The sequence below is a fragment of the Ailuropoda melanoleuca genome, chromosome 2, assembly GCF_002007445.2.
Source record: "Ailuropoda melanoleuca isolate Jingjing chromosome 2, ASM200744v2, whole genome shotgun sequence".
Taxonomy (NCBI): Eukaryota; Metazoa; Chordata; class Mammalia; order Carnivora; family Ursidae; genus Ailuropoda; species Ailuropoda melanoleuca.
This window is the reverse complement of record NC_048219.1, coordinates 90,373,533-90,400,365: the sequence shown is the minus strand read 5'-3', so window position 1 is coordinate 90,400,365 and position 26,833 is coordinate 90,373,533.

Below are 26,833 nucleotides of genomic sequence, written 5' to 3'. Positions count from 1 at the left end.
GGGAGAGAGTGCAGCCCAATGACAGGAAAGCTATTTGTGCATTCATTCACTGAACAACTGAACAGCTGCCAGAAGTGGAGCATGAGATGCCTGGACAATGTCAATGTGAAGAGCAGTGGTTGATGGCTCCCTGAGAGTTCACTCAGTGAAATGATGGGAAACAAAGCCACATCACAGAGGTTTGAGGAGTAACAGGATGAAGAGAAATTGGCAAATCTGCTAGGAAATATGATGGAAAGATAGTGTTTGTGTCTCTGCTCCCCAGACATGCTGCCCTCCCAACACCACTGATGAGGCAAGAGTGTATGCCCCTCCCCTGTTTAGCCTTCTTTCTTGGTCAGTCACAGGGCCATTCATGCCAGGCTACTCAGCTGTGCAAAAGCAGAGCTCTGCGTCTTTTCCTATAACTGAACTTGAATTCTCAATCAGCCTGTGTACAGAATGATTGCATCCTTCCCCACATAAGCTGAGTTACTTCCAATTTTTTTTGCCTTGTTCACCATTTCCAGCCCAGTTATTGCACTTTCCCCCCAGCAACCCCCACCTGCCCTGCATTTTAGGCAGTGTTGTGCATCATCAGAGTCTAGGCAGTTCTCAGCCCTAACCAATCCTCCCCTGGCACCTGTTAGCTTCCCCAGTTGTCCCATTTCCTGTTGCTTCTCTGTGGTCCCACCCCAGTCTTGGGACATTTCTCCCATACCCATCATCCTCCCATCCATGACTGTCAGGCCCTATTGAAGCAACCTCCTTCACCCTTTTCTGAACCTTTGGAAAGAGTGGGAAATTCTGAAGTGCCTCCCACATCACAAAGAGGCCAAACAATGCTCCCAAGGATGGCATTGTCCCACACTGCCTACAGCCATGTCCAAGCCCATGGGACACCCTCTTCTGGCATAGTGCAGAGGCATCCAGACCCTGCTGGAAGCAGTCCTGAGCCATCTTTGTTCTTACATTATTCACTTTACCAGGAGTATTTCCTCTTAGCTCCCTTTACCCAACACCCTAGGACTTAGGCCATAGGGGGCAGGCACTGGATCCAATCCCATTAAGTTGTTTGGTCTTTGAACTTTGATGTCCCACCAGCCCTTCTTCCGTGTCCCCAACCCTGTTTAAAATTTCCTTCTTTATTTCCCCTGTGCCAACTTTCCCACTGAGATAATGGCATTCCTGCCTGGCTCCCAGTCCCAGAAGAGATGCCTAAGAGTAAAAGTGAGTAAATTCCATGGAATAGAGAGGAAAAGCATCTGTTATCAATATTCTTCTGTACAGCAATAAAATAATTGCCACCACTGACCAATCACCTAAAGCTGATACTTTCATTTGTCTCCTCGTGCTTTGAGTATCATCACACTACAATGAGCCCACATATCATAGGCATGAATTGGTTGCGTGGGCAACCAATTTCTTTTCATACCAAGGTATTCCTGATCCCACCTGCAGCATACAGCATTTCTCTTCTTCCACCATTATCCTTCAGGTTTCCAATGTCTCCATTTTCTCCTAATTTGATTTTTTTTACACTCAACACATGTCAAGACTCTTTGTTACCTGTAGGGTTCCCTAAATTGCTGCTGAAAGAAAACCCTGGCAGTGAGGGTTTATGGTCTAAGATAGCCTTCTTGCTATCAAGGCCAGATGTGGATTCACATTTTGAATCAGAATAATTTCCTAGAATGCTAGTGCAGGTTCAGAAGGTTCTCTAGCTGGGAAGCAGGTGTCTCCTTTGAGCCATCTTAGATGAGGAGACTGTAGGGTCCTATGTTGAGAAGGATTGGGAGGCTGTGCACAGGCAGCAGGGCAGTGTGAGGGGCTCACCTATTGATGTTGCTCTGGGGAAGGGGAAGATGGCATATGTACCAAGCTTGTACAACTTGTTCCATGTCCTTCTATTACTAGTTGCTTTACTATTATTTTGGGGGTTTTTGATGGTTTATTTTTTTAAGTTTTTATTTAAATTCCAGTTAGTTAACATACAGTATAATATTAGTTTCAGGTGTACAATATAGTGATTCAACAATTCCATACAACATCTGTTGCTCATCACAAGTGCCCCCCCATCCCCATCATGTATCTCACCCATCCCCCTACCCACCTCCCTCCCCTCTGGTAACCCTCAGTTTGTTCTCTGTAGTTAAGAGTATGTTTCCTGGTTTGCCTCTCTCTTACTTTTTTTCCTCCCTTTGTTCATTTTGTTTTTTAAATTCCATATAAGACTGAAATCATATGGTATTTTTCTTTCTCTGACAGACTTATTTCACTTAGCATAATGCTTAGCTTCATCATGTTGTTGCAAATGGCAAGATTTCATTCTTTTTGATGGCTGAGTAATGTTCCATTATTTATATGACATAGATAGATATATATCTCAGCCAGCAGATCATGGGCATGAATCAGAATATATGGAATGTGTGTGTGTGTGAGTGTGTGTGTGTATATATATATATATATTCCATTATATCTGTGATATATATATCATATCTTCTTTATCCATTCATCAGTCAAGGGACATGAACTGCTTCTATGATTTGACTATTGTTGATAATCCTTTTGTCACTGGGGTGTATTTATCCCTTTGAATTAGTATTTTCGTATATTTGGGGTAAATAACTAGCAGTTCAATTACTTTACTATTATTTTAAATGTTAAGGAGTTTATTTGGGAAACAAACTGAGGGCTTCAGAGGGGAGGGGGTGGGGGAATGGGATAGGCTGGTGATGGGTATTAAGGAGGGCACGTATTGCATGGTGCACTCGGTGTTATACTCAGGTAATGAATCATGGAACTTTTCATCAAAAACTAGGGATGCACTGTATGGTGACTAACATAATATAATAAAAAATATTTTTTTTAAAGATTTCATTTACTTATTTGACAGAGATAGAGACAGCCAGCAAGAGAGGGAACACAAGCAGGGGGAGTGGGAGAGGAAGAAGCAGGCTCATAGCAGAGGAGCCTGATGTGGGGCTCGATCCCATAACGCCGGGATCACACCCTGAGCCGAAGGCAGACGCCTAACCGCTCTGCCACCCAGGCGCCCCTAAAAAATATTTTAAAAAGGAGTTTATTTGGTTTTGGATAGATGGTGCACTCATATTTCAAAAAAAAATATATAAAAAGATACAGTTAGAAGAACCTCATGTCTGCCCTCGACTTTACTTTTTCCCTTCATCTCCCAATGCTGCCATTCCAGTGTCTCATTGTACAAATATAACAAAAAACACCCACAAATCCTTATTTTGTGTTTCTTATTCCCTCTTTCTTACATGAAAGGTAACATAATATACACCACTCTGTACTTCTTTTTTTCCACTGAACCACATATCCTAGAGGTCTTTCAAATGAAGAGTGACTTTTTTTCTTGTTTTTTTGTTTTGTTTTGTTTTTGTTTTCTGTTTCTCTTGTTTTACATGTTTATCTTTCCTGTCTTTCTTTGGGTCACTTGAATATTTTTTTAATCCTCTATTGTTTTTTTTTTAGTGTATTTCTTTGTATAGCTTTATGTAGCAGTTGTTCCAGGTGTTACACTACATGTACACCTGACCCTTGAACAACATGAATCTGAATACACTGTTTTCAATAAATAGGGCACAGTACTCTAAATGTATTTTCTTTATGATTTTCTTAGTAATGTTTTCTTTTCCCTAGCTTACTTTATTGTAAGAATACAAAATGTAATACATATAATATACAAAATATGTGTTAATCAGCTCTTTATATTATTAAGACTTTCAATAAGGCCAACAGTAAGCTATTAGTAGTTAAGTTTGGGGGAGTCAAAAATTATACACAGATTTTCAATTTTGTGGGGGATTAGCACTCCTGACCTCTATGTTGTTCAAGAGCCAACTATATACATGCACAGTTCAAGTGCAGTATAGAAAGCTTACCTCCCTTTACATGCCTATACTCTCCTCTTTTATAATATCACCATCTTAAATACTTTTTCCACATACATTTGGAACCACATCAGACAGTGTTATAATTTTGTTTCAACTCCCAAACATAAATTAGAAATTTAGAAAGGTCAAGAGACGAAAGTCTATTTCCAAGATCTATCAATATCTTCCAAACATATTACCACTTCTTTTCCCTTAACACATTCTTCCTTCCTGATATTATGGGTGCTTTCCTCTGTTTGCTTCATCTCCGTTTGGATAATTTCCTTTTGACATTTGTTTTTTAGGTTAGGTGTGCTGTTGACAGCTTCTCTTAGTTTTCCTTCATCTGAGAATGTCTTTATTTCCCCCCTTCTTTGCTGAAGGATATTTTCACTGGGCCTAATATTCCGGGTTGACACTTGTGTTTCAGCATTTGAAAATCTGTCACTTCCTCTCACTTGCAAGGTTTCAGATGGGAAGTCTTGTGTCATTTGATTTTCCTTTTCCCTATACATAAGGTGTTATTTCTCTTTCTGCTTTCAAGATCTTTTTTGACTTTAGTTTTTAGAAGTTTGACTCTGATTTGTCTTGATATGAATTTCTTTATGTTTTTTCAGCTTGGGCTTTGTTCTTGAATCTGAAGGGTTATGTTTTCTGACAAGTTCATTAAGTTTTCAGCCATTATTTCTTCACGTACTTTTTCAGACCTACTGTTTTTTCTCTTCTCCTTCTAAGACTCCAATGAGACGAATCTTTTGTTATAGTCAAACTGGTCCCTGAAGATCTATTCTCTCTTTGTTCTTTTTTAAAATGTTATTTCATTTTATTCTAGTTCCTCTCTGTTGTTCAGACTGGACAATTTCTATTCTTCAATCTTTGTTCAGTGAACCCAGTGGGGTGGAAGTCCAGGTTCCCCAGGGGACCTCCACTGATACTGTGGGGATGGGAGGCAGTTACTGACCAGCTGAGTGGGGATAGCAGTCCTGGCTCTGATACCACCAGGTCCAGGAAGGGGGAGACCATCACAGTCTGCCCAGAGTGGAAGTCCTGGCTCCCTAATCTTTTATTGGTTTGGGAAGGTGCAACCACAGGTTTATCTATGGTGTTTGGTTTCAGTAGAGTTGTTATTCTATACAAGTCTCTGTGGCACAAGGCTGCCCCTTTCCTGGTCCTTCAGTACAGAGATCAGGCTTTTATTGGGGTTGTTTTTGTCTGTCCTTATTGCCATTTCCAGGTTGCTGGCTTCCCTTGCATCTAGTCTGGGATGTATGAGGCAAAAAAAGAAACCCAGAGAATTCACCATCTGTCTTTCCTCGATTCCTGAGATCCTCAGTTGGTCCACCTTCTCTCCACCTTTCACAATCTGCTCACACCTATTTTATATATAATATCCAGGGTTTTTAATGGAGATAAAGAAAAGTATGGTCACTCCATCTTTATTAAAGTAGAAGTCCCCAGGAGGAAATAGTTCTGTGTTGAGCTTTTTGTTTGTTTAGCGGATTGGCTGGGTTTTTTTGTTTTGTTTTGTTTTGTTTTTTATAATGAGCATGTACTTTTGTAATTAAATAAAGCATATGAATACAATTATTCTCCTCACTTCATCCCCAAAATACTTTCTGTTCATCAAGGTATTTACTGTTGTTGTTGTTGTTGTTTTTTGCTTTGTTTTGGTTTTTTTGTTTTGTTTTGTTTTGTTTTGTTTTGTTTTTTACTGGGTATAACCCAATGCATGGTGTCCTTCTGGAAAATGAAAGTAAAGCCATCCTCTGTGTGGTTCTTGCTATTTGGAATTGAAGACATTCCAAGATGTCCCTTTCCATCTTCAATTACAGAATTATAATTGAACATTTTAATTAAAAGTCAGACTTGCTTAGCAAATGCCACCCATGGCTGGGAGTACACAGCTCCCACAACTGTGGTGAACCTCTTTGCCTTCTCTAACAACTCTGTCAACATCTGTCTTCACACCAGCTTCACCTGCATAACTTGAAACATAAAGCCCTCTCTTAGAATTCATTAACTTCAGGGCATTCTGAATTGTAAACTGCCAGACTGAAGTAAGAAAAACAGATGGACTTAACCATTAAGCACATCACCAGTGATGGGAAATCATGGTGGGCATATATGTGTGTTTAAGAAATAGCAGGTGTGAAATTCTTCATAGTCTATGCCTTCCAAGTTGATAGTGTTTGGCCCAGGTCATTTCCAAAAGGGCCCTGTGCTTCCCACTGTATATATAACTTTGTGCAAAAAGAATGCAGGGATGAAATGTAGACAATTTTTTTTTTTGTCAAATGACATATGGAGAAATTACTGAGACTCTTGTCAGCCTTAAGGGTCACCGGTAGGTACTTTAGAAAACAGACCATGAATAAGATCCGGCCCCTATCCAAAAAGGGGCTTTACTTGGGAGTAGTATTTTTTTTTCAATTCTCTTTCCTTGGGGTGTCCCTTTTGGCTTAGGTGTGCCTCAAACCTAGGGCCCCATTGTGTAGATAAAAATCTGGAGTCTCCTGTCCATTAATCTGTAAGCTTCCTAAGAGAAGCTCTCCTACCTTATTCACAGAATAAAAATGGCTTTGTTGATTGGCTACTGAACATGTGTGCCTACACTTTATCCAGGACATTTGGTTCACATTATGCCATTAGATGCTTATGGCAACCCTGAAATCAGGTATTGTTTTCTTTTCCCCCCAATTTCTAAGCAAGGAAATTGTGGTTCAAAAAAAGGTGAGCTAATTGATTCTTGTTGCATGGCTATTTCAACCCCAGGTTTGTCAGGGCCAAACACTCTTTGGGGCCAAACAGCTATGAAATGCTTCTCTGTCCTTGGTCTTATTACCTACCACCATGTCCCACATTGAGAAATCCCACAGTTGAAGGTTTTGTTGGGTCACCCTTGCCTGGGTGATTATTGTTCTTACCTACCCTGTCTATCTATCCTAAACCTTCTTGTGTGTCTTTGCCATTTTGATGGCAACAAGGGCCAGGGAAGTAATATAAACATCAGGTTACCACAATTTCCAGCAACTTTAGCCAAATTACTAAAGCTACTCACCTAAGACTGAACTTCATCTTCTCCTGATCCTGAGATTTGCTACCATGCAGCAATGACCATTAAATAGAGCAGATTCCCAGAAGTGGAGAAGGAGCACACACTTCTAGTTCATCTCCACCTATCACATTGATACTAGAAAAAGATTTAGCATGGCTCCTTGTCTAGCACATTCTTGAGCTCTTCAGGTCAGAAAAATCATCCTAGTCAACTGCACAAACACCTCCTGGAAACTCTTCTGAATTAAATCCCTTAGAACATATAGTGTGAAGTCACTAAAGACCGTTTTCTTACATTAGCACAAGGAGGGCACAAAAACAAGGATCACCGTGACTGGGATTCTACTACCAAGCTTGGTCTGGAACTTGTTCATATTGGCCATTCTCCAAAGTCCTCTTTTGAGCTCCAAAGGGTTCAACTTATTTTTGGACCAGCAAAAGGTCAATATAAAATAATTATTTTCCTCTTTATCTTTTTTTTTCCTGCTCGAAAGCAAACAATTTTTCAACTTTACTGCTGACCAGGGCAACTCAGCATAACTTTTAAATTAGCCTTCAACACTTAAAGTCCCCAAGATTGTTCTCCTCCCTTCTGCAAGGGCCCTCATAAAATGGCATGTTTGTATGCATACATCTCTATGTAGTACTACGATTCTTAGTCCAACAAAATGAAATTCCTTCTTCATCATTAAGTGCTGTGTTTATTACATAACTGAATATGCAGAGGCTTGAAAGGGGCTTTTTTTTAGTGTGAAATGACTGGCACAGAATTGAGAGTGGTGAGAATGACAGAGAGAGGGGGCAGATGTCACCATCTGGGTGGCAGGCAAGAAAGAAACAAAGCATGCCGTGCAGATTTGTTTCTCAATACCTATTCCATACTGAAGGCAATCCCTTCTCTGTGGGTCCACTTATTAACAAAATAGACACCAAAAACACTTTCATAGTCTCCCTTGCAACAGGGATGCAGATGTATGACCTCACCTTCAGCAGGGCCAGCTCCAGGAGACCAGGTTGTGGAGTAGTTTGGGGTCTTGTCCCTGTCTGCATCCACCATGCTCTCTGGATCTCCTACAGAATCCATGCTCCATTGAGATCCTCAAACACACCCTCTTCCTCTCACACCAACCTGAGTGGTTTTCTACTGTTTACAACTCAGATTTTGGTACAAATCAAAAGGTATTCTCTTCCATGGATGCCTCTAATCAGGCGGATTGTGAAAACACAGTTACAGAAAGTTGATGACACCCAAGCACCATTGTAAGAATGGGCTGCCATATGACTCACAATTCCAAGTGGACTTCCCAATACAGAGGTGCAGAGGCATTCATTGATGGTGGACTGTGGGAGGGTGAGAGCTGTGTATATTCTAATCACCATGAAGGTTCCAAAGCCCAGTGTGGAGCCTGGCACACAGGAGGCACCAAACAAAGAGTGTAGGTTGAATGGCTGGGCAGAGGAGATGTGTGGGCATCCCACCTGTGTGGGAGAAGGCAAGGAGAAGGTGAAAAGAAATGAACTCATCATTAGCACTATTACTCTCTAAAACTTTATTTCCACCTAAAGGCTTAGAGACAGTATAAACTTAATCTAAATTATTCATTTCCTGCTAAATTACATATTCCATGAGGGTGGGAGGCAAGTTGGATGGGGACAGGGGAGGAGATTATGTCTTCCTATGTCCTCAATAATAAACAATGCCAATCCCACTGATACACAGTCAATTAGTGAAGCCCCACACAGTCTATATTTCCAGCACTTCAATACCATTCAGGAAGACACATGCTCCATTGTACTTCTACTGTCATAGGGTTTATTATCAGTGACAGCACTACAGAGAGACTATTGGAAGGATGGAAAGCCTCCTCTTTCTTTACTCCTGTTACAGTGTTGGGTACTAGTTGTCCTCTTAGTTTTAGTCCTACCAGTTCTCCCAGAAGTTTCAAACAGGCTGTAATGAAGACAGAGTACATAAGGCTCTATCCCTTATATTATGCCTATAAATTTAAGATATCTGCCTCCAAACCTAGGAGAAAGGAGGATGGAAAGGAAGACTATATCAACATATATTGACCTAGCATTTATTTATGCTTACAGAATTTTTGGACAGTTAATATATTATCTCATGTAATTAATCTCCTTTAATTTTCCTATGGATCTGTTACATCAATATCATTATTGCCATTATTTTGAAATAGACTACAAAAATTAAATAATTAGCTTATGATCACACATCTAGTGAGTAAAAAAGCTGGGTTTGAACCAAGGCCTCTGGTTCCTTGTTCTGAGTTCCCCATGACTTCAGGCTGCTTCCAGAGTCATTTCCCAAGATGTCTGCTAATTATTGAGAGATCATATTCTGTGAGACCAGGCCAAGGATATTCCTGCCTTTTAACCAGGGCAACTAGAACTGATAGATGGGGAATGATGTTCTCTAAATGCAAATGTATTTAATGCACTTCTGCAGGCATTGTTATGGATGCCTGGAGTACAGCTCTGAACAAGATGAACCAGTCAGACACATACGTGAGAGCAGAGACAAGTGGAAATATTCATTCCCCTGGGTCAATGCTCTAACGCACACAGCTCTCACCAGCCAGCTCCTCTATGAATTTGGTTCTCAACATGTCCCAGTGGCATGGTTAACCCTACAGGTCCAAAGATGCCAAGACATGGGTTTTTCACTAGACTTTTTGGTCTCATTACTCAACTGTACTCTGTAAGTAACCCTCCATGAAACTGTCTCCTGTTAGACCCTTTAAGAGGCTCCTGCTTCCTGACAGACCTTTTTCACAGAAAACAGACAGTCCAGGCTGACTCTTACTGTCAACTCATGACTCAGAGCTGTTAGAACATATCATTCTGTCTCCCAGTATTTAGAGGAAAGATTGTGCATATTAAAACCTTCCCTTGAAATTGATTTTTTAAGATGACTTTATTGATATTTTAGAATACAAATTAGTTTTCCATTTGAATATTTACATTTCTTTATCTGTTCAATAAAGATAATACTGAATCTATTTCCAGGGCTGTTGTAAAGATTAAACAAATTAATACATATATAAACAGGGTCTGACAAAAAAAAAAGGTTCAAGGATATTAGCTATCCCTGCTCCTCTTATTTATTTATTGAAATGACTCTTTTATGGTGATTTCTACTTCTTTAAATTGTACCACTAAAGCTTCAAAAAGACAAACCTGATGAACAGAATCTGCTGCTACAAGTACAGGAACTTAAATGGTGCTGAAAAAAAGAAAAAATAAGCTTATTAAATATCCTTAATGCAAATTTTTTGAAACATTTTTTGGAAGCTAATAACATTTCCTGAAATCGCCAAAACATTCCTGCAGCTAATGATCTCCCAATAATAATTTTCAAAGATCTAATTACTTTAATTAATGTTCTATGCACATTACTTCACAATCTTGCTGGGGAATGTAAGACTGGAGAGTGGACAGTGGCAGAAGAAAGCAGTGGTAGTGTGGTACAAAGGGAATTGCATACAGAAGGCAGGCTTCTCATGGGTATAGGAAATCAAAATTGAAACAAGCAGTCCTTTCCTCGGAATTTCCTAAGCAGGGCTCACTGGACACAAACCATTGACACAAAACCCAGGCACACAGATCCACGTGAGACAGCTTCATAACCCCACCCCCATCACCCCCTCTTCTTGGGAGGTTGGGCAGTAGCCTGAATCCAACTCTGCACTGCCCCATTGCAGCTGGGGTCCCAGGCACTGGCAAGGCAGGTGTCCAGGCAGAGCTCGGTCCCATTTTCCTGGACCCACCCCACAGGTACTCCAGTTCCCGTGAGTTCTGGTTGGCTCCAGGAAGTGTGATGAGACTGCTACTTGGTCCCTAGCACTGCCAGAGTGATGGAGCTGGGTGGGCCTTCCTTGAGGCTGAGGAAGGAACAGAGGGAGGAGGCTGGCAGGAGCAAGAGACAAGACAGTGACCAGGGTGGACAGCACCCAGAATACCCAGTCCAGCCTTCATTCAGATTGCAGCCAGCCAAGTTGGTTTCTGATGGTTTCTGATGTTGGGAGGAAGTTTGGCTTCCCGTTGCCTGGCTGGGGCTGCTCTGAGAGTCTAGTCTTGCCCTCTGCCCTCAGGTGGCATGAGACCTCTAGATGAGAAAGCTCATAACTGGCTCACTTGCAGTTGGCTCCCCAGAACTTCGGCTTGTCCAGCCACAGCCTGTTGGACCAGTACTTGAGTGCTCGTATCTGGGTGTTATCCTCAGCAGAGACCTGACCCTTTCTTCCTGTCCTATCTATCCCTTGAAGTGGTGGCTGGAAGCCTAGCCTGAATCAGATTCTTCCCTGCCCCTTCCCATTTCTGGAGTCCTAGGACCAAGCAGTCAGGTTTCCCAGGTAGATCTCATTTAAGTTCCCCTTGGAGTGTTCCTCAATTGCTCCTATTTCTTGTCACATCTGGAATGAGCTGGAGAGGTCTGTGGTGTTTGTCTTTGCCCATCTATACCGTCTTTTGAGATCTCTTTGGCCCTCAGAGCACTTCTTTCCATCTCCTTCCTTCATCTCCAACCAGATCTCCTTCTGGAGCATGGAGGCCAATATCTGCGAAGCCCTTTCCCAAGGCAATAATAGTGTGTAGTCTGCCAGGCTTCTGTTGGTCCTTGAAATACATTTCTTTTCAATACAAGTTGTCAAATGACAGATTTCACTGTGGGGGGTTCAATGTGGAATAAAGTCTGCAACCTATTGAACTGAACAGGTTGCCAGAATGAATATAAGAGATAAAAGAGATGAAGTTTGGTCCTAGATGGGGGTGGGGGGAACATCTCCAGGATACAGCCACTGCTGTTGTCTTCCATGAGGATATATCTTTTATCTTTCACTCCAGTCCCTATGTAACCTCACTTCTTTCTGAATACTTTCTTTCAGCTGGGAATTCTGCTAATCAAACATATATTTTCAAATAGAATTATTGGAGGAAATCCAATTTCACCACATAAATTTTAATTTATTTGTGGAATATTTTTTCATGAATCCTACCTTTATCCAGTTAACTATAAAAGAGAATCAATACAGTGCGATGGTCTTTAACACAATAGAGGAAATGGCTTACTTTATGTTTTTAAATAAAAGTACTGAGGTTGAAAACTGTATACATAACAAATAGTATTGGCTTTCACCCAGAATTGATCTGTTTCTGTAAGAGATTTTATTTGGTTCCTCAAATTTTATTCATGAGGAGGACATGCAGAAGTGTGAGAAATCCTGAAGTGTTGTGTTTTAGAGTGCCATCCACTTTCACTAGGAAAAATTCAAAGTGTTTCTCACTATCTCCCTTGAAAGCCTCTGGGCCAGGTTTGCTTGGCTCAGGGCATCCAGGCCTAGGGCAATAAGAATGCCTAGCCCTGTAGCCTGAAATGTCACCAAACTAGTCCCAGCTACCCCAGGATTTATGTAGCAGCCTTAGTATGCTTAGCAGTAGATGTCCTGAAACACTTGCCTCTATGGATGGTCTTGGGGTTTCTGGTATCCTAGAAATATTGTCATATTCTTAAATGAAATTTATTTATCTCACAAATGCTTGACAACCTGATTTTAAGAAAAAGATGAAACATTGAGATTTTCTAGTCTTAATTTGCATTTCTCTAATGACTAACAAGGTTAAGAATTTTTCACAGGACTCGTGGCTATTTGTAACCCTGCTGGGAAATTGTCCAGTCTTCAAATGCATTCATTGTCTTTTTTCATTTTTTTTATCATTTTAAGATCTTTGCAGGAGCTGTGTCACAGTGCAACAGGAATTCCTCTTGTGTTAGAAGATGTCATAGCCAGAATATTGCCCCCCCTCAAATATGTACAGGCCCTTCTCCCTGGAACCTGTGATTTGTTAGGTTACATGGTGAAGGGATATTAAGGTCATGGGTGGAGTTATGTTTCCTAATAAACTGACATCAAAGAGAGAGATTATCCTGGATTATGTGGTGGCTCCAGTGTAATCACAAGCATCCTTATAAGTGGAGGAGAGAGGTGTAAAGACAGCAGTATGAGAAAGACTTGCAAACATTGCTGGCTTTGAAAATGAAGGAAGGAAGAAGCCACAAGGCAGGAATGCAGGTGGCCTCTAAAAGACTTTCTGGCTTTTAGACAGGGAGAAAACAGATTCTCTCCTGGAGCTTCCCAAAAGGAATGCAGCCCCATGAAACCCATGTCAGACTTCTGACTTCCAGAACTGTAAGGTAATAAATCTGTGTTATTTTAGGCCCCTGAGTTTATGGGAATTTGTTAGAGTGGCAATGGAAAATTAATACAGAGGATACTGCAAATGATTTTCTAATTTTTATTTTATGTTAGTCACCATACAGTACTTCATTCATTTTTTATGTAGTGTTCCATGATTCATTGTTTGTATATAACACCCAGTGCTCTGTGCAATATGTGCCTTCCTTAGTACCCATCACTGGGCTAACCTGTCCCCCCACCTCCCTCCCCTCTGAAACCCTCAGTTTGTTTCCTGAAGTTCATAGCTTTTATGGTTCATCTCCCCCTCTGATTTCCACCCCTCTTCATTTTTCCCTTCCTTTCCTTAATGTTCTCCATGTTATTCCTTTTGTTCCACATATAAGTGAAACCATATAATAATTGTCTTCCTCTGCTTGACTTATTTCACTTAGCATAATCCCCTCCAGTTCCATCCAGGTCACCATGATTTGGATCAACATGGATGGAATTCTAATTTTTAAACTTTATTTGTCTCCAGTATTTCAGGGCTGCTTCATTGATCAGTGAATTCCTAACCACAGATTATCAGTGACTTTTTCAATCTTGCCTTCCACACTTCTCAGGAGTATCAAAGAGGCTTCCACCAAGTCCTGCATTTCCAAACACAGATTACTGAATTTGTGCATTAGAATAAGGTGCTTACCCTGGAACTTTAAGAGAGACAGAAGAATTTAATAGTTAAATGTATAGGCTCTAATGTTGGAATGCCGGGGTTAAAGTCCCAGTAATGTCATTTATTAGCAAAGCAACTTAACTGACAAGTACAGAATAATGAAATTAACAATGTCAGGGCACATGCTTTCAAAAAATACTAATGGAACATTATAAAACTTGATCATATGTTGAGTAATAAAGCAAGATTTAAAACATTTCATCATTCGGGGTGCGTGGGTGGCACAGCGGTTGAGCTTCTGCCTTCGGCTCAGGGCGTGATCCCGGCGTTGTGGGATTGAGCCCCACATCAGGCTCCTCTGCTATGAGCCTGCCTCTTCCTCTCCCACTCCCCCTGCTTGTGTTCCCTTTCTTGCTGGCTGTCTCTATCTCCATCGAATAAATAAATAAAATCTTAAAAAAAAATTTCATCATTCAAACTCTTCTTTCTGACCACATTGGAATTAAGTTAGAAATCAATAACAAAAGGAAAATGGCAGGAAAATTCCCGACTGCCTCAAAATTAAGCAATTAGCTTCCAAGTAACTCATGGATAAAAGAAAATTACAAGAGAAATTGTAAAATATTTAGAACTGAAAGAAATGAAAAATACATTAAAATTCATGGGAGCAGCTTTAAAATGATCAGAAATATATATAACCTTAAATTCTGTATATAAAAAAATAAAAAAGTCAAAATTAATTACTTAAGCTTCCATGTCAACATGCTAGAAAATAGCAGCAAGTAATATACAAATGATATAACAAAGGTAAGAATAGAAAACAATGAAAATAGGATACTTATAGGATATGTTCAGTTATCTGTAGGCATATTATAGTAGATTATTTAAAATTACTTTCCAAAATAGAAAGATAATTGTAATGCATACCTACAAAAGCATGAGAAAGTGTTAAGTGTGCTGATCTACTATCTAGGTGGGTCTAGAGGTACCAAAATTGATAATAAAATAACCTGATGATAGTAGCATTGAAATTTCATTTTTTAGGTATCTAAATCCTGACTTCTTATGGCAAATTTGAAAATATGTAACTCAAACAATGTTTTCTGAAGCAAGATGTTTATATAAGAAAAACTTAGATGTTTTTGTGTCTTACTTTTTTTTATTTTATTTTATTTTATTTTTTTTGTGAGAAAATTGGGTTTAATTTAGCATAATATAACATTTTTTTCTCTGTCTTTTACCATTTCTTTTTTTTTATTATATTATGTTAATCACCATACAGTACATACCCGGATTCCGATGTAAAGTTTGATGCTTCATTAGTTGCGTATAACACCCAGTGCACCATGCAATACGTGCCCTCCTTACTACCCATCACCAGTCTATCCCATTCCCCCACCCCCTCCCCTCTGAAGTCTTCAGTTTGTTTCTCATAGTCCATAGTCTCTCATGTTTCATTCCCCCTTCTGATTACCCCCCTTTTCTTTATCCCTTTCTTCCCCTACCGATCATCCTAGTTCTTATGTTCCATAGATGAGAGAAATCATATGATAATTGTCTTTCTCTGCTTGACTTATTTCACTTAGCATTATCTCCTCCAGTGCCGTCCATGTTGCAGCAAATGTTGAGAATTCGTTCTTTCTGATAGCTGAGTAATATTCCATTGTATATATGGACCACAGCTTCTTAATCCAGTCATCTGTTGAAGGGCATCTCGGCTCCTTCCATGATTTGGCTATTGTGGACAATGCAGCTATGAACATTGGAGTGCATACTTTGATTAAATTAATTGAAATAAGATGGAAATTAGGGGATAACAAGATATAGGGACCAGTCAATTTATTCACTATTCAACAAAATAATAAACATTGTTCAGATATTATTTTCACTGTAATCATCTGCTCAATGTGTCATTTCTCTGCGTGTTGGGACAGTCAAGGACAACAATATGGCAAAGCCAGTATGGGATAGACAAAGAGGGGCTAGCCTGCCACAAACAGCAATTCCCTGGGCATGACCCAGTGACTTCTCCAAGAGAGATGGTACTCAGACCCCTTTATGTCTACTTCTGGGCAGAAAATGTGGGCCTTGGTGGCATCCAATTTTATCTGTGCACTTTGTTGCATAGGCTGAGTTTCCTGAAATGCCCCTCAGATGAAAATGTGTGTGGAGGAAGTTTAGGGCTCTTGGGATTGTCACTTTTAAGGGAAGAAGGGAACAGGATTGAACAGAGGGAGAAGCTGGGATATGATGCAATAAAAGCAAAGGCCTCAGCCAATCCTATAGGGAGCCTGCCCCTGAGATAGCTGTGCTGAGCTAGCCAAGAGGGACAAGTGTTGATAGCCCAGCACCAATTAGTCCTTGGGTGCAGACATTCCCTGGGGAAGGTCTGTGTCTTTGAACATGTACTACAGGGTGTCAGCCTGAACCATTCCCAACATCAGGGAGAATAGGGGAAGGACACCACAACATCCAAGCCACCTTAATTAGGAAAAGTTTGGTAGGGATATTCTCTTTCAACTTCCGTGCCATCTTTGGAATACAGAAGACAAACACCTTTATACTTTATAAAAGACAGCTAGTATTTAGGAGCTGTGTCAACCTGGATGCTTTATTTGTCTTCATTTTCTCCGATTCCTAATATGTAATAGAATAATAATACTACATGTCTCTTATAATTACTTTGAAGAATAAAGTAAGTTAATACATTTAAGGCACATATTGCATGGTGCACTGGGTGTTATACACAACTAATGAATCATTGAGCTTTACATCAAAAACCAGGGATGTACTGTATGGTGACTAATATAGTAAAATAAAAAATACTATTATAATAACAAAATAAATAAATAGAAATAAAAAAACAAAAACAACCTGTCCTTTAAAAAAAAGGCATTTTTTAAAAAATCTCATCATTTGGGGACACCTGGGTGGCTCAGTTGGTTCAGCCTCTACCTTCAGCTCAGATCATGATCCCAGAGTAGTGGGAAGGAGCCCCACATCGGACTCCCAGCTCAGTGGGGAATCTGCTTCTCCCTCTCCCTCTGCCTCTCCCCTGGCTTGTACTCACTTTCTCTCTCTCTCTCTCTCAAATAAAATCATTTTTAAAAAATCTCATTATTTGGTAAGTCCTCTTTTATATTTTCCTAGAACAAATGGGGTCTTTCAAAAGAATCCTTCAAAACTTTTAAATGCTTGTCCTGGTCAAATGTATAGATTGTATTATGAGCAACAGACACCCTGACCTTGGAGTATTTCTTTACTATTCAACGTGATTACCTTGGCTTTCACCTCAAAAGAAAGAAAGCTCTTGAGTGATAAAGTCTGCAGCTTTCCTCAAGAGCTGCCAGAGCACCGGTAAGAGATTACGACCTCTCTACTACATCCACAGGGGCAGGTGGGCTGACTAGGGAGCCTAGTATGCAAGCCAGAGGCATCAGGTGTCACAAATGCCCTGCAGACAGCAGACCCCTGACAGGGCTCCTTAAATTTGTATAGGCACCAAGTACTGTCGGCAAACTAACTGTAATACTAGTACAGTCAACTTTCAAATGTGTATTGAGGTTGGAATGAATGAAATACAAATAGATTTCTTAACTTATGAATACTTTTTTCATTATGAAGTTTCCCAATCAAAAAATGACAAATGTTCAGTTACTTATTATTTGTAGCCCTTACAGTTTGCCCCTAAAAAGGGCTATTCCTTTTCAAAGTTTGGGAGGTCACCAGACTAGGGAAAGGGATATATTTTGGAGTCAGACAGACTTGGAAGTAAATCATATCTCCCCATTACTTGACAGCAATGTGATTTTGGACAAGCTACTTCTCAATTGTTGGGTTCAGTTTTCTTACTGAGGAAATTAGAATAGTTGCTATAAGGATTAAATGAAATAATTCCCATGGTGCCCCTGACTCATGGCAGGTGCTCAGTAAAGAACTCTCAGCAATGACTGCCACTGATATTTACTTAACTTCTTAAACTGATTATTACTCTCTGAATTCTATTATACTGTCTGTAGAATTTCTGCCCAAAATGACATGACCAGTTGAAAATGCCACCTCCCTGTGCTTAAGAGTCAACACAACTACTCCTATCCCACCCCTTGCTTGGTTTCTCCTCAAGTTCACCTTGTAATAGAATCCTCAGTTAGCCATTCTTTTTTTTAAAAAAAAAGTTATATTATGCTAGTCACCATACAGTACACCCTTTGTTTTTGATGTAATGTTCCATGATTCATTGTTTGCCTATAACACCCAGTGCACCATGCTATATGTGCCCTCCTTAATACCTATCACTGGCCTATCCCAATTCTCCACCCCTTACCCTCTGAAGCCCTCACTTTATTTCCCAGAGTCCATAGTCTCTCATGGTTCATTCCCCATTCTGTTTAACCCCCCCTTCATTCTTCCCTTCCTTCTCCTACCGATCTTCCTGCTATTTCATACATTCCATAAATGAGTGAAACCATATGATGTCTTTCTCTGCTTGACTTATTTCACTTAGCATAATCTCCTCCAATACCATCCATTTTGCAGCAAATGTTGGGTAATTGTTCTTTCTGATGGCTGAGTAATATTCCATTGTATATATGGACCACATCTTCTTAATCCAGTCATCTGTTGAAGGGCATCTTGGCTCCTTCCAGAGTTTAGCTATTGTGGACAATGCTGCTATGAACATGGGGTCCATATGGGCCTTCTCTTCACTATGTCTGTATCTTTGAGGTAAATACCCAGTAGTGCAATGGCTAGATCATAGGGTAGCTCTATTTTTAACTTTTTAAGGGACCTCCAAACTGTTTTCTGGAGTGACTGTACCAACTTACATTCCCATCAACAGTGTAAGAGGGTTCTCCTTTCTCCACATCCTCTCCAACATTTGTTGTTTCTTGCCTTGTCAATTTTTGCCATTCTAACTGGCGTAAGGTGGTATCTCAAGGTGGTTTTGATTTGAATTTTCCTGATGGCTTCAGTTAGCCATTCTGGAAGCAAACTCTCTCTCTCACTTTTGTCCTGGGCCTTAAGACATCCCTGATACCTCATAGCCTTGGTGGGAATAAGAATTTATTTTACTGATAGAGAGAAACCAAACACTTTTTTCTCCCTCTATGAGGTTTCCTTTTTAGTTGGATGGAAGAAGAAAGGAAAAAAACTGGTAGGAAATATTTAAACAGCAATTAAGTTTCAGAGAAAGACTTTCATTGCTGAAGGCTGCCCCAGGCAAAAGCTGAGAGCAAGTTAATTTCCTGGAATTTATGATGCTGTATAAAATCTACAGCTGCACATAGTGGCTTAATAGATTAATTTTATTTCAGGAAGATAGTGTGCATGGCTGGGGACCTGAAAACCTACTCCCTTGATAAAACAGAGGGTGGCTTCTTACTTGGTGCTTGTCCTCTTCAGCTTTGTGTCACGCATCTCTGCCACTCTGGGAGAGGAAAGCTTCTCCAAGAGAATTGAGACAAAAATAGACTGATTATTATTTTTATTTGCCCCTCCCCCATGTTGTACTCTCAACAACACTTTAATTGAAAGATCCTCATGTCTTCATGTCTTGATAAAATAGTTGATTTATTGATTATGTTGGCGTAGACATAATGTCCAAATTTAGAGGTCCAGCTCCAATATTTGGGTTTTAGTTGCAGTCTTTGAAGCTACATGACCATGAAAAATTCACTTAAATTTTCTGGGCTTTAGTGTCCTCCTCTGCATCATGTAATAATATCTTGGCAGTCTTCTTCCCTGAATTTGTGAGTGCAATAACACACACACACACACACACACACACACAATGATTAGAAGAAGGAAAAAAATACAGTAGTCAACTGAAAGAGCTCCCAGTGGACAGAGCAGAGATAAATTGAGTAGCAAAATAAATAACATAGTACTTATAACCCAAATAGCATAGCTTATAACCCAAAGTTAGATAAATACCCTTGAATCCTTACCGATATAAATAGATGATTAAATATGTAAAAAGATGCAGGACAATAGACCAATCTCCTACTCAGGTGAAACCCAAACATTGTATGTGGATACTCCTCATCAAGAGACAGAGTGGAAGTCCCTATCCATTAAGTGCATACTGTGTGTAATAACCAATTTCCAAGGGGGACAGTATGGAAAAGGGGGGAAGTGTAACTTTACAGTGGAAAAATCCAATAAACCCTACATAAGTCAGGTGATCAAGGTTAACATCAATAGTCACAAGTCATGTTGATAGAATATTCCCTTAATAAAGTGTGCTGGGAATGACACTTCTGTGATCTTCCTCCTAAAATCCCATAATCTCAGTCTAACTATCAAAAACAGAAACCTCAGTTAAGAGGCATAATATATACCTGATCAATAGTCCTCAAAATGGTCAAGGTCATCCAAACAAGAAAAGCCTAAGAAATAAGCAGAGACATGAAAAGCATAAGAAGATATGATAATTAATATAATATGGGGTCTTGGATGGGATCCTGGCAGAGAAAGACATTAAGTAAAAGACTAAGGATGTCTGGAAGAAGCATTACATTTTGTTAATAATAATAAGCTAGGTGCAGGATATACTAGAACTCTGTACTTTTCAACTTTTCTTTAAATCTAAAACTATTCTAAAATAAAATATGTTTTCAATGGAAGCTATGGTTAATTTCAATTATCTAAGTTTCTACCTTAAGAAACTAAAAACAAGATTGACTTAACCCAAACTTAGTTGAGGAGAGATACTACAAAAATAGGAACTTATTAAAAAAATCTGTAAAAACACCATTGGGAACTAAAGCAGCAACAACAACAACAATAATAATTAAATTAATTTAATTAAAAAATTAAAAAATAGGAACATAAAAAATGTAATAGATAACAAAATTCAGGGTAAGTTAATATGTGCCAAAACTAATTTCTTAGAAAGATTAAATTGATAAACACCTGTCAGAAAACCAGGAACCAAAGCACAAAGTACCCACATTGTGAATGAAATATATATCATTTTACAAACTGCCAGCATTAAAAGGACAATAAGATAAATTTTAAGCAACTTTATCAATAATTTTGATAACATGGATGAAATGGAAAACTTTCTTAGAAAACGCAAACTAACAAACTTTAACAAAGAGAAAATCTGAGTCTATATCTGTAAAAGAAATTAAATTCATAAATTAACTTCCTGCAAAGAAAATTAAAGGCCCAGATAGTAAATTTTATTAAACATTAAAGGAAGAATTAATACCGATGTTATGCAAACATTTTCAGAAAATAGAGGAAGGAGAAAGGTTTTCCAAATCATTTTATATACTCCTGGTACAGAAACTAAAAATTATAAGAAAGAAGACCAATATACTCCTGGTAGAGAAACTAAAAATTATAAGAAGGAGGGGCGCCTGGGTGGCACAGTGGTTAAGCGTCTGCCTTTGGCTCAGGGCGTGATCCCGGCATTGTGGGATCGAGCTCCACGTCAGGCTCCTCTGCTATGTGCCTGCTTCTTCCTCTCCCACTCCCCCTGCTTGTGTTCCCTCTCTCGCTGGCTGCCTCTATCTCTGTCAAATAAATAAATAAAATCTTTAAAAAAAATTATAAGAAGGAAAATTATAAACCATAGGGGTAAAAGTCCTCTACAAAATGTTAGTAAATCTAATCTAGTAATATATAAACATAAACTACATCATGACTGAACAGAGTTTATCTTAGGAATGTAAAGTGGGTTCACAATTCATGAAAAAAAATCGATGTAATTCACTACCTTCAGAGAATAAAAGAGAAAAGTTACATGGCCACCTCAATAGAGGCTGGAAAATATTTGACAAAATTAAATATTTTTTAATGAAAATGTTAATCAAATTTTTAATTTTTTTTTATTGTATTATGTTAGTCACCATACAGTACATCCCTGGTCTGATGTAAAGTTCGATGATTCTTTAGTTGCATATAACATCCAGTGTTCATCAAATTTGAAAAGGAAAAGTACTTCCTAACCTGGAAAAGAGCACCTAAGATAAACTTTCAGCTAAAATTATACTTAAAGTGGAGACACTGAATGTTATGCTCCTAAGATCTTGAGCAAAGAAATAATATTCACACTCCACTTCTCCTCAGTGTTGTATTGGATATCCTAGCCAGTATGATAAGATAATTTTTAAAAAATCAAAGCCATAGAGATTGGAAAGGAAGAAGTAAAACTATCTACATATGCAGGTGCAATATTTGTCTACATAGAAATTATGGGGCACCTGGTTGGCTCAGTTGGTTGTGTCCACCTCTTGGTTTCAGTGAAGATCATGATCTCAGAGTCCTGGGATGGAGGTTGCCTCAGTTTCCATGCTCAGCAGGGAGACTGCTTGAGGATTCTCTCCCCCTCCCTTTGCCCCTCCCCCCACTGCACTCTTTCTCTCTCTCTCAAATAAATAAATAAATATTTAAAAAAGTAAAAGAAAATCCAGAGAATCAAAAAAGTCCTATTTGTACTAATAAGTGAATTTAGCAAGGTTGTAGATAACAGATACAAACATCAACTGCATTTATATATGTTTGCATCAAACAACTGGAAAATAAAAATTTAAAATAATAATATTAACAAAATTATTGAAGTGCATCAGAATAAATTTAATGAAAGAGGTTCAAACCTGTGCACTAAAAGTTATACAATATTACTGAGATAAAGAAGGTATAAATAATAGAGAGCCAACTTATAGTCAGGGGTTATAATACTCAATTTTCTTAAGATCTTAACTTTCCCTAATTCTGTTTATAGTTTTGATACAGTCCAATCAAATGCCAGCAAGTATTTTTTAAAGAAATTTACAAGCTGATTCCAAATATTATATGGAAATGAAAAGGCCTAGAGTAACCAAAACAATTTTGAAAAAGAACAATGTGTAAGAATTACATCACCAAATTTCAAGACTTACTATAAAGCTCCTAAAATTAACACCATTGTTTGGTCAGTGGAAAAGACAGGGAAATCAATGAAACAAAGTAAAGAGCCCAGAAAAATAGCCCACAAGGATTTTGATGAAGGTGTTGAGATATCTCATTGGGGAAAAGATGTTCTTTTCACCAAATGGTGCTAACACAGCTGTGTGGAGAATACCCATATGAAAAGAATGAAGTTGAACTCAAGCCTTAGCCATATACTAACATTAGCTTGCAATGGGGTATGGACTTCTATATGACCACTAAAACTGCAAAATTCCTAAAATAAAACAAGGAGAATATCTCTGTGACATTGACTGTGATACAAAAAGTATGAACAAAATTAGTAAAATTGGTCAATAGGACTTCTTCAAAATTAAAACCTTTCCATCTTCAAAAGACACTCTCAAAATTTGTGGAATTTAAGAAACAAAACAGATGATCATGGTGGGGTTGAGGGGGAGAGAGGTAAACCAAGAAACAGCCACAGCCTCTTTCCTATAGAAAACAAACTAAGAGTGGCTGGAGGGGAGGTGGGCATGTGGATGGACTAAGTGGGTGATGGATGTTAAGGAAGACAATTGTGATAAGCACTGGGTGTTGTATGTAAGTGATGAATCACTAAATTCTATACCTGAAACTAATATTGCACTGTATTTAACTAACCAGAATTTAAATAAAAGCTAGAGGGGTTCTTGGGTGGCACAGCAGTTGACCATCTGCCTTCGGCTCAGGGCATGATCCAGGCATTGTGGGATCGAGCCCCACATCAGGTTCCTCCACTATGAGCCTGCTTCTTCCTCTCCCACTCCCCCTGCTTGTGTTCCCTCTCCCTCTGGCTGTCTCTATCTCTGTCAAATAAATAAATAATATCTTTAAAAATAAATAAATAAATAAAAGCTAGAAAAAGAAAAAAAATGAACACTACCAAGAGAACTACAAGGGAAATCACAGACTGGCAGAACATATCCACAATACATACATCTGATGTTTTATATCCAGGATATAAAAAGGATTATTTCAAATCAATAATCAAAAAACACAGCACACACACATAGTAAAAAAAAATTAGAAATTGGTAAATAATTTAAACAATTACTTTGTAAAATAAAATATTGACATAGGAAATAAACAAAAGATAATTTATTCCTTTAGTAAATCCATTAGTTAAGAGGAACTCCATTAGTCATTAGTAAAATGCACATTTAAGACACTACACAATTACTTATGTGGATAAAATGTAAAAACCTAAAATACCAACTATTGGCAGATTTATGAAGAAAATGGAACACATATACATAAATGCTTATGGAAGTATTAACTGATGGAAGCAGTCTGATAATTTCTTCTAAAGGTATACATATAAAATAGTATGATTTTGCTTTTGTTTCCCTTGCCATGGGAGACATATCTAGAAAAATATTGCTATGGCCAATGTCAGAGAAATTCCTGTCCATGCTCTCTCCTAGGATTTTTATGGTTTCAAGTCTCACATGTAGGTATTTAATCTCTTTGAGTTTATTTTTGTGAATGGTGTAGAAAGTAGTCCAGTTTCATTCTTTTGCAGACAACTGCTCAGCTTTCCCCAACACCATTTACTTAAAAGACTGTCTTTTTCCCATTTTATATTCTTGCCTCCTTCATCATGCATTAATTAACCATAAAAACATGAGTTAATTTCTGGGCTTTCTGTTCTGTTCCATTGATATATGTGTGTATTTTTGTGCCAATACCATACTGTTTTGATTACTATAGCTTTTTAGTATAAGGTATAAACTTGTTGAATCACTATGTTGTAGACCTCAAACTAATGTAACATTGTGTGTCAACTATACTGCAATTTGGGCGGGAAAAAGGAATTACAAAAAAAAAAAAAAAACCACCAGCAATAACATTTTATTTTTTTTATTTTTTTTTAAAGATTATTTATTTATTTATCTGACAGAGATAGAGACAGCTAGCGAGAGAGGGAGCACAAGCAGGGGGAGTGGGAGAGGAAGAAGCAGGCTCATAGCAGAGGAGCCTGATGTGGGGCTCGAACCCATAACGCCGGGATCACGCCCTGAGCCGAAGGCAGATGCTTAACCGCTGTGCCACCCAGGCGCCCCAACAATAACATTTTAAAGCAGGTATACATACACACACCTAATGACAAAAAGAAAACAAACTTGCTGAATTCATGGATCAGTTCTAGAAATTTGTTGGTGGAATCTTTCAGGTTTTCTACATAGAGCATCATGTTGTGTGCAAGTAGTGATAGTTTAACTTCTTCCTTGATGATATGGATGCATTTGATATCTTTTTGTTGTCAAGCTACTGAGGCTAGGACTTCCAGTACCATGTTAAATAACAGTGGTGAGAATGGAAATCCCTGTCTTCTTCCTGACCTGAGAAGAAAAACTTTCTCTTTTTCCCCATTGAGGATGACATTAGCTGTGGGTCTTATGAAAGACAAATCATGTTGATTGATTTGCAAACATCAAACCATCCCTGAAGCCCAGGAATAAATCCCACTTCATCATGCTGAATAATTCTTTTAATGTACTGTTGGATTTTATTTGCTAGTATCTTGTTTAGAATTGTTGCATCCACATTCATCAGGGACCTTGGCCTGTAATTCTTCTTTTGAGTAGGGTCTTTGGCTTTGGAATCAAGGTAATGGTGGCCTTATAGAAGGAGTTTGGAAGTTTACTTTCCATTTCTATTTTTTTGGAATGTTTTGAGAAGAATAGGTATTAACTGTTCCTTAAAATGTCTGGTAGAATTCTCCTGGAAAGCAATTGGCCCTGGACTTTTGTTTGTTGGGACATTTTTGATTACTGATTCAATATCTTTACTGGTTATGGGTCTGTTCAAATTTTCTATTTCTTCCTGTTTCAGTTTTGGTAGTTTGTAAGTTTCTAGGAATTTTTCCACTATCTTCCAGATTGCCCAGTTTGTTGGCAGATAATTTTTTATAATATTAACTTATAATTTTTTGTAACCCTGTGGTGTTGGTTGTGATTGCTCCTCTTTCATTCATGATTTTATTTATTTAGGTCCTTTCTCTTTTCTTTTTGATAAGTCTGGCTAGGGGTTTATCAATTTTATTAATTCTTTCTAAGAACTAGTTCTTGGTTTCATTTATCTGTTCTACTGTGTTTTTTTTTGTTTTGTTTTGTTTTATTTTGTTTCTGTATCATTTATTTCTGCTTTAATCTTCATTATTTCCCTTCCTCTGCTGGCTTTAGATTTTATTTTCTGCTCCTTTTCTGACTCCTTTATGTATAAAGTTAGCTTGTGTATTGGAGATATTTCTTGCTTCTTAAGGTAGGCCTATATTGCAATATATTTCCCCCTTAGGACTGCCATTGCTGCATCTCAAAGGTTTTGGACTGTCATGTTTTCTTTTTCATTTGCTTCCATGTACTTTTTAATTTTTTCTTTAATTTCCTGGTTAACCCATTCATTCTTTAGTTGGAAGTTCTTTATCCTCCATGCATTTGAGGTCTTTCCCAATTGTTTTCTTGTGGTGAACTTCAAGTTTCATAACATTGTGGTCAGAAAATATGCTTGAACTACCCTATGACCCAGCCATTGCACTACTGGGTGTTTACCCCAAAGATACAGACGTAGTAAAGAGAAGGGCCATATGCACCCCAATGTTCATAGCTGCATTGTCCACAATAGCCAAATCATGGAAGGAGCCGAGATGCCCTTCAACAGATGACTGGATTAAGAAGCTGTGGTCCATATATACAATGGAATATTACTCAGCTATCAGAAAGAACGAATTCTCAACATTTGCTGCAACATGGACGGCACTGGAGGAGATAATGCTAAGTGAAATAAGTCAAGCAGAGAAAGACAATTATCATATGATTTCTCTCATCTATGGAACATAAGAACTAGGATGATCGGTAGGGGAAGAAAGGGATAAAGAAAAGGGGGGTAATCAGAAGGGGGAATGAAACATGAGAGACTATGGACTATGAGAAACAAACTGAAGACTTCAGAGGGGAGGGGGTGGGGGAATGGGATAGACTGGTGATGGGTAGTAAGGAGGGCACGTATTGCATGGTGCACTGGGTGTTATACGCAACTAATGAAGCATCAAACTTTACATCGGAATCTGGGGATGTACTGTATGGTGATTAACA